Source organism: Giraffa tippelskirchi, chromosome 2, assembly GCF_054371585.1.
Source record: "Giraffa tippelskirchi isolate mGirTip1 chromosome 2, T2T-mGirTip1v1.2.pri, whole genome shotgun sequence".
Taxonomy (NCBI): domain Eukaryota; kingdom Metazoa; phylum Chordata; class Mammalia; order Artiodactyla; family Giraffidae; genus Giraffa; species Giraffa tippelskirchi.
In genome coordinates, this window is record NC_137276.1 from 213,947,423 (window position 1) to 213,958,082 (window position 10,660).

Sequence of the window (10,660 nt, forward strand, 5' to 3'; positions counted from 1 at the left end):
ACTGAGTGAATAAAATGATTTAAAAGGAAAGGAATTTGGACTGTAAGGATGGGTAAAAAGCCAATATTTTAGAAGATAGAAAAAAAGTAGGTAAACTTTTCCTGAATTTGCGACTATAGATTAACTTATACATAACCTTCATATTTATCCCCCAAAAGTCCTAAAAATATTCAGAAAATGAGAGTGCCTTGAAGTGTGGCCATATCAAAGTATATGGAAACGGGATGATAGGTTGAAAATGCAATTAGACTCCCTCTGCCCATCAAATGGAACCTAGCTCTCCCACACAGTTCTAAGATAAAACTCCAGAGTTATTGCAAGCAAGCATATTCTCCTAAGGGAAGAAATTGAAAGGTTTCTCTCTGGTGTACAAATCTAGCCAAAGGCATAAAGCTTATATCCACTATAGTTGTAGTTCCCTTCTAACAATTGACAAAGTCCAGCCTAATTAATTTCCACAGAGACTAATTATCTGGTCAATTCCTTGCATGCCAAAGATGCTTACAGTGTAGTGTTGGCTCATTCAAAAATATGATTAGCCACTCAGGACTCACAATACTTTTTAATAAACGTTCCAACTTGAAAAACAGTAAAAAAAATGTTTAAATAAACTCAAAGTTTTTATGTCCCTGAATTTTTAAAATATTCTCATTTTTTTTTTTTTTTAAGTTAGGGAGATAACTTCATCCATGAAAGGAAAATGAAAGAAATATTTAGAGGATAAAAAGAACTCACTGAAATTAAAATAACAATTCAATAAAGAAAAATTCAATAGGATTACAAAGAAATTTTCTAGTAAAGAAATGGTTTTTAAAAGAAAGAGAATTTGATACACAATATAAAACAACCAAAAATTCAATGATTTAGTTCACAAAGTCCACTACCATAATAATAGTTTAATCTTGAACTCCTTTGGTGAAAATAAATAGAGGAATATCACCAAATAATTCAGGAAAATTTCTCAAGGACAAACCAAGGTATGTCTTTATGAAACCTCAAAATAGAGATGGTAAAGGAGGATCTCAAACCTTTATAGAGAGAATCCAAAACAGAGCAGCATTACATGCAAAAGATCAGTAAATATGATAACATTGAGTTTATCAACAGAAAGACTAAAGTTTCAAGATGATAAAACAATGTGCTCTAAATTCTGAGAAAAATAACCTCCAAGGGGAAGGAAAAAGGAAATTAAACTGACTTATTCTCTGTCAGAGATCTTCCCTGGTGGCTCAGACGGTAAAGCGTCTGTCTGCAATGCTGGAGACCTGGGTTCAATCCCTGCGTCAGGAAGATCCCCTGGTGAAGGAAATGGAACCCACTCCAGTACTCTTGCCTGGAAAATCCTATGGACAGAGGAGCCTGGTAGGCCACAGTCCATGGGGTCGCAAAGAGTCGGACACGACTGAGTAACTTCACTTTCACTTCATCTGCACATCTGAGGTTGTTGTTATTTCTCCTGGCAATCTTGATTCCAGCTTGTAACTCATCCACCCGGGCATTTCGCCTGATGTACTCTGCCTGTAAGTTAAATGAACAGGGTGATAATATATAGCATTTTCTTACTCTTTTCCCAATTTTGAACCAGTCAGTTGTTCTACATAAAGTTCTAACTGTTGTTTCTTAACCTGCATACATGTTTCTCAGGAGACAGGTAACATGGTCTGCTATTCCTATCTCTTTAAGTTTTCACATGATAAATTACATTGTAGCAAAGGTCACAATTCTTCACCCCTTCCTGTATCCAAGCCCTTTGCTTTGTTTCTTGTAGTTCCCCTTTCTTCTGACTCAAGATTTGGTTATAAAACTTAGTTGGCCAATGTAACACAGGAATAAATGACAGCATGTCATTTTCTAAACCTAGACCTTAAGACACCTTGAGGTTTTTTTTGTTTTTTTTTTTTACTTTTAATGCTTCTTCAATTGCCCTGAGAACTCAACAGAAGTAACATATTAGAGGTCATGTGGCATGTGGAATCCCAGGCAAGGCTAGCCTAAATTGTGGCAAACCAGCTGATCCTTAGATGTGTCTAGACATGTGAGTCCAGACAAGATAGAGATAGTTAACAATCCCAGATGACTCCATTTACATAAGAAGCCCATGCTGACTATAACCTGCCATCAATGTTCTATGCTTGTTTTGCGTATGTGGAAAGAAATAAATAATACATGGACTAATATATTTAAATTTATTTTGAAAATACTATAAGAATAAATCTGTGACCTAGACCCTTGAATTATACAGTTCATCCTTCCAATAAATTAACATATTTTTACAAAACATGTTATAGAACTGTGCTTAATGATTTGATTCTTTTAATTTAATGTTTTTCACAAATATAAATCTTTAATCAAAATTTTATCAGTTAATTTCATCTTTCCCACAAAGCAGCATAATTGACAGCATAAAATATTGCTCTGATAAGTTCAATGAAGGAAATTCTCAGTGATATATGAAAATAACCCATAATGAAGATGATTTTTTTCTATCATAAACATATTAATTTCCTAGATCTTCCATAACATACCAAAAACTGAGTGGCATTAAACAACAGTAATATACTCCTTTACAGTTATGGAGTATAGACATCTCAAATCAAGGTGTCAGAAGAAGTGATTACTTTTAGAGACTGGGGAGAATCTGCTCCCTGCCTCTCCCATAGCATCTGCAGGCACTATAGGCAATGACTTCACATTCCTTGGCTTACAAACTCATTTTTCCCATCCCTGCCTCAGAGCACAGGACCTTCCCCTTTGTATCTTCCCACTATAAGGACACCAGTCACTGGACCCAGGCCCATCCCGAATTCATTGTGACCTCCTCTTGATGTTTTTGATTATGTCTGCTAAGACACAGTTTTCAAAAAGAAGTTCACATTCACAGGTAATGGGAATTAAAACTTGGACTTTCATTGGTGGAAAGGCACAATTCAAACAACTATGGTATATAAAAACTAACTTTAAAATTAAATAAACAAATTTATATCAAGGGCTTTGGGAACTTTCATTCTCTACTATTTATTCGACCTTCGGTAAGCCTCATTCCAATTTTTGTGAAAAGAGAACTTGAGGAAGTATCTACTCTAAGCTCTTTTACAGGTGAGGAAATAGAGAACATAATTTAGTTTGGAAGTCAGAAATAATACTATGTAAGTGCCTAACATTTCAGTAAATGCAAACAAAAAGTGCATTCTCATCGTCACGTATGACCTGCTTGTTACAAAGTGTGATACTTAAGCTTGTTTTGAATGTCAGTTCTGTCATCTTGAAATTGTGTATCAGAATATTTAAGGTATTATTAAGATAAATAAAATATGTCTCCTATAATATTCATCTGGAGTATTATGGATACTGTGATTAAGAAGATTGCCTTAGTCACACGAAGATAATGGTGGGCTTCTTGATGCTTCATTCCTGGTCCTTTTACCTGTTTTATGTTAAATGATTGAACCCTGGGATAGTTATCTGTGTTCTAGAAACCAGTATTTCCATAGAGCCTTATTACTGAGACACTTCATATAAATCTTGATGTGAATGTTATAAAAGTTTACAAAAATTAATGCACATGTACACATGAAGGGAAAATGAAATGATATAGTAGGAATATATTTCTACCTAGTAGTAATATGACAGGAAAACTACCAATGTCTCTGGAAGCAGTAAGTATACTATTTATTTGGTTATATATTTGTATATTCCCTAGTTAATTAAGTTTATAATAGGGTTCTAACTTGTGACTGGAATCATGTTAGGTTAAAAAAAAAAAAAATGTTTTCCTTTTATCACCTCATGAAGTTTAGAGTTTAAAAGGGAGAGACACTGGTAGCGAATTACTCCCTTTAGGCAAGTAACTAGTCTCCATGAAAAAATATATGTATATATTTTTCTTTGTAAATTGTCCCTTCTTTGAGGATCATAACAGAATGCTCATAAATACCACTAAGCTAAATGAAAACAAATGTGAGATTTAAATATATACATAGAGAAATCTATACTTCATGATTTATAGAAGAAAAATAATATATATCAGGGACTTTCCAGTTTATCTTGGTAAATTAGTTCCGTTATATCAAACGTACAGATATGGTACAGATAGTTCAAGGAGATTTCATATACTCTGTAGCCAGGTTCAACAGTATTGTACCAAATCCCATTTCAGTTTCATTCTCTCACCTTCTCATTCTCCTCTAATCCTTCTACATTTATACATCAATTACATGTATCAGCTGCCACCACCTCAATGTCATTTAAGACGGTTTGTTAGTTTCTTGTGGTTGCCATGGCAAATTACCACTTACTGGTTTAAAACACAACTTGACTGTTTAACACAACAGATTTTTTTCTCTCACAGTTCTGGAGGATAGAAGTCCAAAATCAAGGTCTGCACAGTATCCTTCCCTGCAGAGTTTCTGGGGGGGAACCCATCTCTAGCCTCTTGCAGCTTGTGGTGGCTGCCAGCTTTCCTTGCCTTGCGGTGGCATCACTGCAGTCCCTGCCACCTTAGTCACATTGCTGCCGATGCTTTCCTAAAATTCTCTTTGGCTCTCTTTTGTAAGGACACATATGATGGCATTTAGAACACATGCTGATATGCCAGATACCCACTTTCTCTCTAGATCTTTAATGTAATCACATCCTTTACCATATAAGATCATATTCAAATATCCTAGAGATCAGGAATTTAATGTATCTTTGACAGTGAACAATGGACTGGTTCCAAATTGGGAAAGGAGTACATCAAGGCTGTATATTGTCACACTGCTTATTAACTAAAATGCAGAGTACATCATGCGAAATGCCAGGCTGGATGAAACTCAAGGTGGAACCAAGATTGCCAGGAGAAATTTCAATAACCTCAGATATGCAGATGACACCACCCGTATGGCAGAAAGCAAAGAGGAACTGAAGAGTCTCTTGATGAAAGTGAAAGAGGAGAGTGAAAAAGGTGGCTTAAAACTCAACTTTCAAAAAATGAAGATCATGGCATCCGGTCCCATCAGTTCATGGCAAATAGATGGGGAAACAGTGGAAACAGTGAGAGATATTATTTTCCTGGGCTCCAAAATCACTGCAGATGGTGACTGCAACCATGAAATTAAAAAAAAACACTTGCTCCTTGGAAGAAAAGCTATGACCAATCTAGCCAGCATATTAAAAAGAAGAGACATTACTTTGCTGACAAAGGTCCCTCTAGTCAAAGTTATGGTTTTTCCCGTTGTCCTGTATGGATGTGAGAGTTGGACCATAAAGAAAGCTGAGTGCTGAAGAATTGATGCTTTTGAAGTGTGGTGTTGGAGAAGGCTCTTTAGAGTCCCTAGGATTGCAAGAAGATCAAACCAGTCCATTCTAAAGTTCATTGTAAGGACTGTTGCTGAAGCTCCAATGCTTTGGCCACCTGATGTGAAGAAATGACTCATTGGCAAAGACCCTGTTGGTGGGAAAGATTGAAGGCAGGAGTAAAAGGGGACAACAGAGGATGAGTTGGTTGGGTGACATCACTGACTTGATGGGCATGAGTCTGAATAAGTTCCAGGAGTTGGTGATGGACAGGGAAGCCTGGAATGCTGCAGTCCATGAGGTCACAAACAGTTGGACATGGCTGAGCAACTGAAATGAACTAAAAGTGTAAGTGTTAGTCGCTCAGTCCTGTCTGACTCTTGTGACCCCATGTACTGTACTCTACCAAGTTCCTCTGTCCATGGGATTCCCCAGGCAAGAATACCGGAGTGGGTACCCATTCTCTCCTCCAGGGGATCTTCCTGACCCAAGGACTGAACCCATGTTTCGGATCATTTTTAATCCTTCCACAGGAAGAGATATCATTGCCCTTTTTAACATAGTTTTCTACATTATATATTTCCCTAAAGTGTATTCTTTTAAACATTGAGCAGTTGGCAAAATCAAGTAATTTAACATTGATATAGTTAATGTTTACCAAGTCATATTGTAGGCCAAAGGAAAGATCAGAAGTAATTTTGGAAGCCATCTATGCTTACTACTGTACCACCAACACTGCTTACTACTGTACCACCAACACAAGAAATAATTTTGTAACTTAAAATTTTGATACTTAATGCATTATGGACTTTTGCGTTAATTTTTTTAAACATTATATTCTAAAATTTATTGTGATTACTGGGGTTTTTTTTGCCACCATAAATTCTGTGGAGATGAGTAGCTCCCTCCTGTCACCTATTACTGTATCTCAGTTTTGATCCGCAGCCCATATCGAAATCGTATCAGTTTTTCCAACATTATTCTCAATACCTGTCTTCTTCCATCCACAATCCCAAAGGGGTTCATGTATTACACTGTTTATATCTCTCTATTCTGGAGCTGTTCCTCAACCTTTTCTTTCTTAACCTTGATATTTTCAACAGAATAGGCCTGGTATTTTGTAGAATGTCAATTAACTTGTATTTGTCTGCTATTTCCTTGTGTTTAATTCGGGTTATGGTATCTGTACACCTGTGTGTGATGGCAGGAATATTACTGAAGTGCAGTGTGTCTTTTTCAAGATACTGTTTTAGGAAGAACATGATACTGCTTTGTTCTACTGTTATCCATATTAAGACTGGTTGCCTGATTAAGCTGGTATCTGCCATATCTCCCTATTTTAAAGTTACTGTGCTTAGTTATAAAGTTACTCTATTATATCTCTATTATAAAGTTACTCAGTTGTGTCTTACTCTTTGAGATCCCATGGACTGTAGTCTGCCAGGTTCCTCCATGGGGTTTCTTCAGGCAAGAATACTGGAGTGGGTTGCCAGTCCCTTCTCCAGGGGATCTTCCAACCCAGGGATCGAACCCAGGTCTCCCACATTGCGGGTGGATTCTTTACCAACTGAGCCACCAGGGAAATTTTCTTTTTATAATTTTAAATAATTTGGAATACTTTTAGCAACTGTAAATATCATTTATTGTAATAATTTCACTTAACTATTCTAATTACTACTGATTTTCTAACCCCTTTGTTACTGAGTTTACAACAACTTTGTATTATATTTGTAAATATGTTTTTAGTTGAAGCTCTAAGAAGGGATTTTTATTCTCTACATATGTGTGCTTATATATTAATATCCATTTAAATATTTGTACTCTATTTGATGTTCTTTGTATGATTAGTGAGAACTCCTCCCACTGACTTTTAGAGCCATCTGAGAGTACCACATAGTTCCTTGAGCTTTTCTCATGTTATTGAGCCAAAGAAGATGTGAATATCCTCTAGTATTTTTCATGCACCTGTCCTGGAAACAGGACAAAGCCTGTTGTCTAAAATGTCTTTGTATCTTTTAGTGGATAATGATCTTTTTTGTTTCTAATGATGTCAGCTGTCATATCACTGTTCTCCTTCATGTATCTTTTCTGTATCTTCTTCCAAGATTTTTATTTTATCTTAGGATATCATCATTTTGACTCTGATGTATTTTGGTATAATTGTATTTACCTTGCATGCAGTTCACTATTATTCTTAAATCCACAAATTTGTTTTTCATCAGATCTGGAAAATAGTTAGCCATTATTTCTTCAAATACTACCTTTACTCATTCTCTGTCATCTTTCTTTTTAAGTATATAAATATGCATATCTTAAATTTGATATAGCCCAAAGTTATACTGAATTTTTTCTTTTCCACGTCTCCCATATAGTCCATACTTCTATGGACATTTTTTATATTGTCCTACATATTTTCTGTTAATTTTATTTTTTCTCTGTATATTATAATAAATTATATTGATATGTCTTCAAGCTCATTACTCTTTTTGTCCTCTTGCTATTTAGCTCATCAGAGAATTTTTAATCTCACCTATCATCATATTGTTTAATTTAATGTTTGTAGAATTTCCTTTTTTTCAGTTTCAATTTCACTACTCATATTTTCCAAATGTTCAATCATTGTGACTAATTCAATCATTGTGAATAGATTTTTGGTTCAGAAGCTTGAATATATTTATAACCACTGCTTTAACTTCCTTCTGACAATTTCAGCTTGTCTGTCTTCTTGGGAATCATTTTTGTTGACTGCTTTAAGTGATATTTTGCTGAGTCTTCACATGTCTAGTAAGTTTTCATTGCATGTTGGGCAGTAAAGATATTTTGTAGGGTGCTGATTCTACTTATGTTCCTCTGAAGGACTAATCTTTGTTCAAGCAGTGAGTTTTAAACTGATTGAACTCAAACTCTAAAATCTGTTTCCTTTAGGAGAGGCAGCAACTGAAATTCTGTCTCTTTCCAGCTTCTGGCTGCTTTATTTGCCAGGCTCTTTGGTATGTAAATGCTGGACTAGATCAGTGTTTAATCATGAATTTTACATATTTATATATATAGAATTTGGCCCTCATTCCATATTCAACTCATTTCTTTCCAGAATAACCCTCTTAATTTCCCAACCAAAATGCCAACCTCAAATCTGCATGCTAATCCCATGTCCCCTGCACTACAGATAGCGAAATACCCTTCAGTAAAATCCTGGAAACATATGAAACTCACCTTGGGAACATCCATCTTTTCAGGGGTTGTCTCCTCAAGATTCTGTTTTTGGTCGTGATTTTCTTAAATTATTGTATATAGATTTTGGAGATGTCTACAGGAAAGTTATCTATACAAGTTTTTCTGTTATTATTGAAATGTGTAACATCAAATTTATTCCATTTGAATATTTTTAAATTACAGATTATACTAACATGAAAGAACTGCTCTAATTGAATTAAAAAAGAAAATGGGCCTAGTATCCTGACCTTTTTCTGTGTCAGCACATACAACATAAAATTATTTGGGTAGCACTCCATCCAAATTCTAGGTTTCCATAGAAAGTTTAAGAATAACTTACCTATACCAAATAATGAATACATCTGAGAGAAAGCATATACTGTAAAGAATGCATTCACATTTGTGGCCAGAAAGTTGACCACCAAGTTTCATTACAGTCTTCAGGCAAAAATCCAAATGATATCTTTAAAAACTGACAACATTTTAAATACATTTGAGGACTTTCAAATATATAATTTGCTAATCAGAACACTCCTGTAGGTACAGCACATACACTTGTCATTGTAGTATTGCTACTACTTTATAAGTCTGTGAAACACCATGAAAACATATAATTTAGTAATGATGTACACCAGACACTATGTTTAGAGTTTTGCAAGCACCTTCATTTTCACCAAGGTTTTTAGTCTAATTGTATAAGTGTGAAAACTGAGCTATCTAGAGATCTTCAGGCGTACTCAGAGAAGAAGGTAGTAAAAATATGATCTGCAATCAAATCCTAATCTATATGCCTGGGAAAGCACATTTTTCAAATATTATATCATACTGCATTTCCCAGATAATTGAAATGTCTTTCAAATAAACTAAGTGTCTTGTCATGGTATACAATCACTCTACTAGAGAAACTAGACACAAATATGTTCTTATAAAGGTGGACTCAGCCACTTTTGCACCATTTCTTCTTGTTTGAAAGAAAAGAAAGAAAGAGAAAATCTTAGAACACATAGGACATTTAGTTCAACCCAGAAATTTCAACAGCTTAAGCAAATTTCTTCAAAGGTTGTCATTTTTGTAGTCTCAATGAAAAAAACAACTATATGAGACCCTGACAATTAAAATGATTTACTTCATTCTAGAGTTATTTTATTTCAGTAAGGCAAGTCACAATGATACAAACATACCTACAGATTAAGTACATTAGGAATAGGAAGTTGTACATAATTACTTTGAATAACAGATTAAATAATTAACAAAATTAAGATTGTAACCCAGATATTTGATGTGTGTGAAACATCTTAACAACATTATGTAATAATATTGAATTAATGTGATAAAAAAATAACCCCTAATACTACATCTGTTTTGTTCAAATAAATGTACTTTCTTTATGGCCACACTGCATAGTTTGAGATCTCAGTTCTGTAAGCAGTATTTGAACATGGGCCAGTGCAGTGAATGAAAACCCAGGGTCCTAGCCACTAAGCAACCAGGGAATTCCATAAATGCACTTTAGATATTCATTTTAAAAGCAGCTTACATGGATAAACTTTACTATAAGAAACAGGCAACAAATTGCTACAAAATATATTATAGATACTAATGATGTGTTTGATTTCAATTCACTTAGATTTGAACAGTTTTCAAATGAAAGACTGTAGAGAAATATATATCAATACAGATAAATTAGGATTTATTTTATTATAGTGTGTTGCTTATTTTTTTCTAAGCCAGAGTTTATAAAAAGGTGAGAGTTTCAGTGACTTTTTCTCTTAAAATCTATTTATTACTGCTTCCCTGGTAGCTCAGCGGAGAAAGAATCCGCCTGCAATGCAGGAGACCCTGGTTTGATTCCTGGTTTGGGAAGATCCCCTTGGAGAAGGGACAGGTTGCCCACTCCAGTATTCATGGACTTTCATGGTGGCTCAGATGGCAAAGAATCACCTGCAATGCGGGAGACATGGGTTTGATCTCTGGGTTGAGAAGATCTCCTGAAGGAGGGCATGGCAACCTACTCCAGTATTCTTGCCTGGAGAATCCTCATGGACAGAGAAGCCTGACGGGCTGCAGTCTATGGTACTTTTTTCTTAACATCTATTTATTACTACCTAGCATCAATTTTTTTCTAAGTCTGTGTCTCATTAAAGGCAAGACTGGTTCATGGAATGAGGAAGTT

The 10,660-nt window shown here is 35.1% G+C and overlaps 1 long non-coding RNA gene across 1 annotated transcript; it reads right to left on the reverse strand.

Annotated features, from left to right (window-relative positions):
- Positions 1 to 543: 543 nt before the first annotated feature.
- On the reverse strand, positions 544 to 5,449 carry LOC145522818 (uncharacterized). Its single transcript, XR_014066182.1, has 2 exons — positions 4,171 to 5,449; positions 544 to 1,518 (listed from the first exon to the last, which is right to left on the reverse strand). It is a non-coding gene; the product is annotated as an uncharacterized LOC145522818 (long non-coding RNA).
- Positions 5,450 to 10,660: the final 5,211 nt, after the last annotated feature.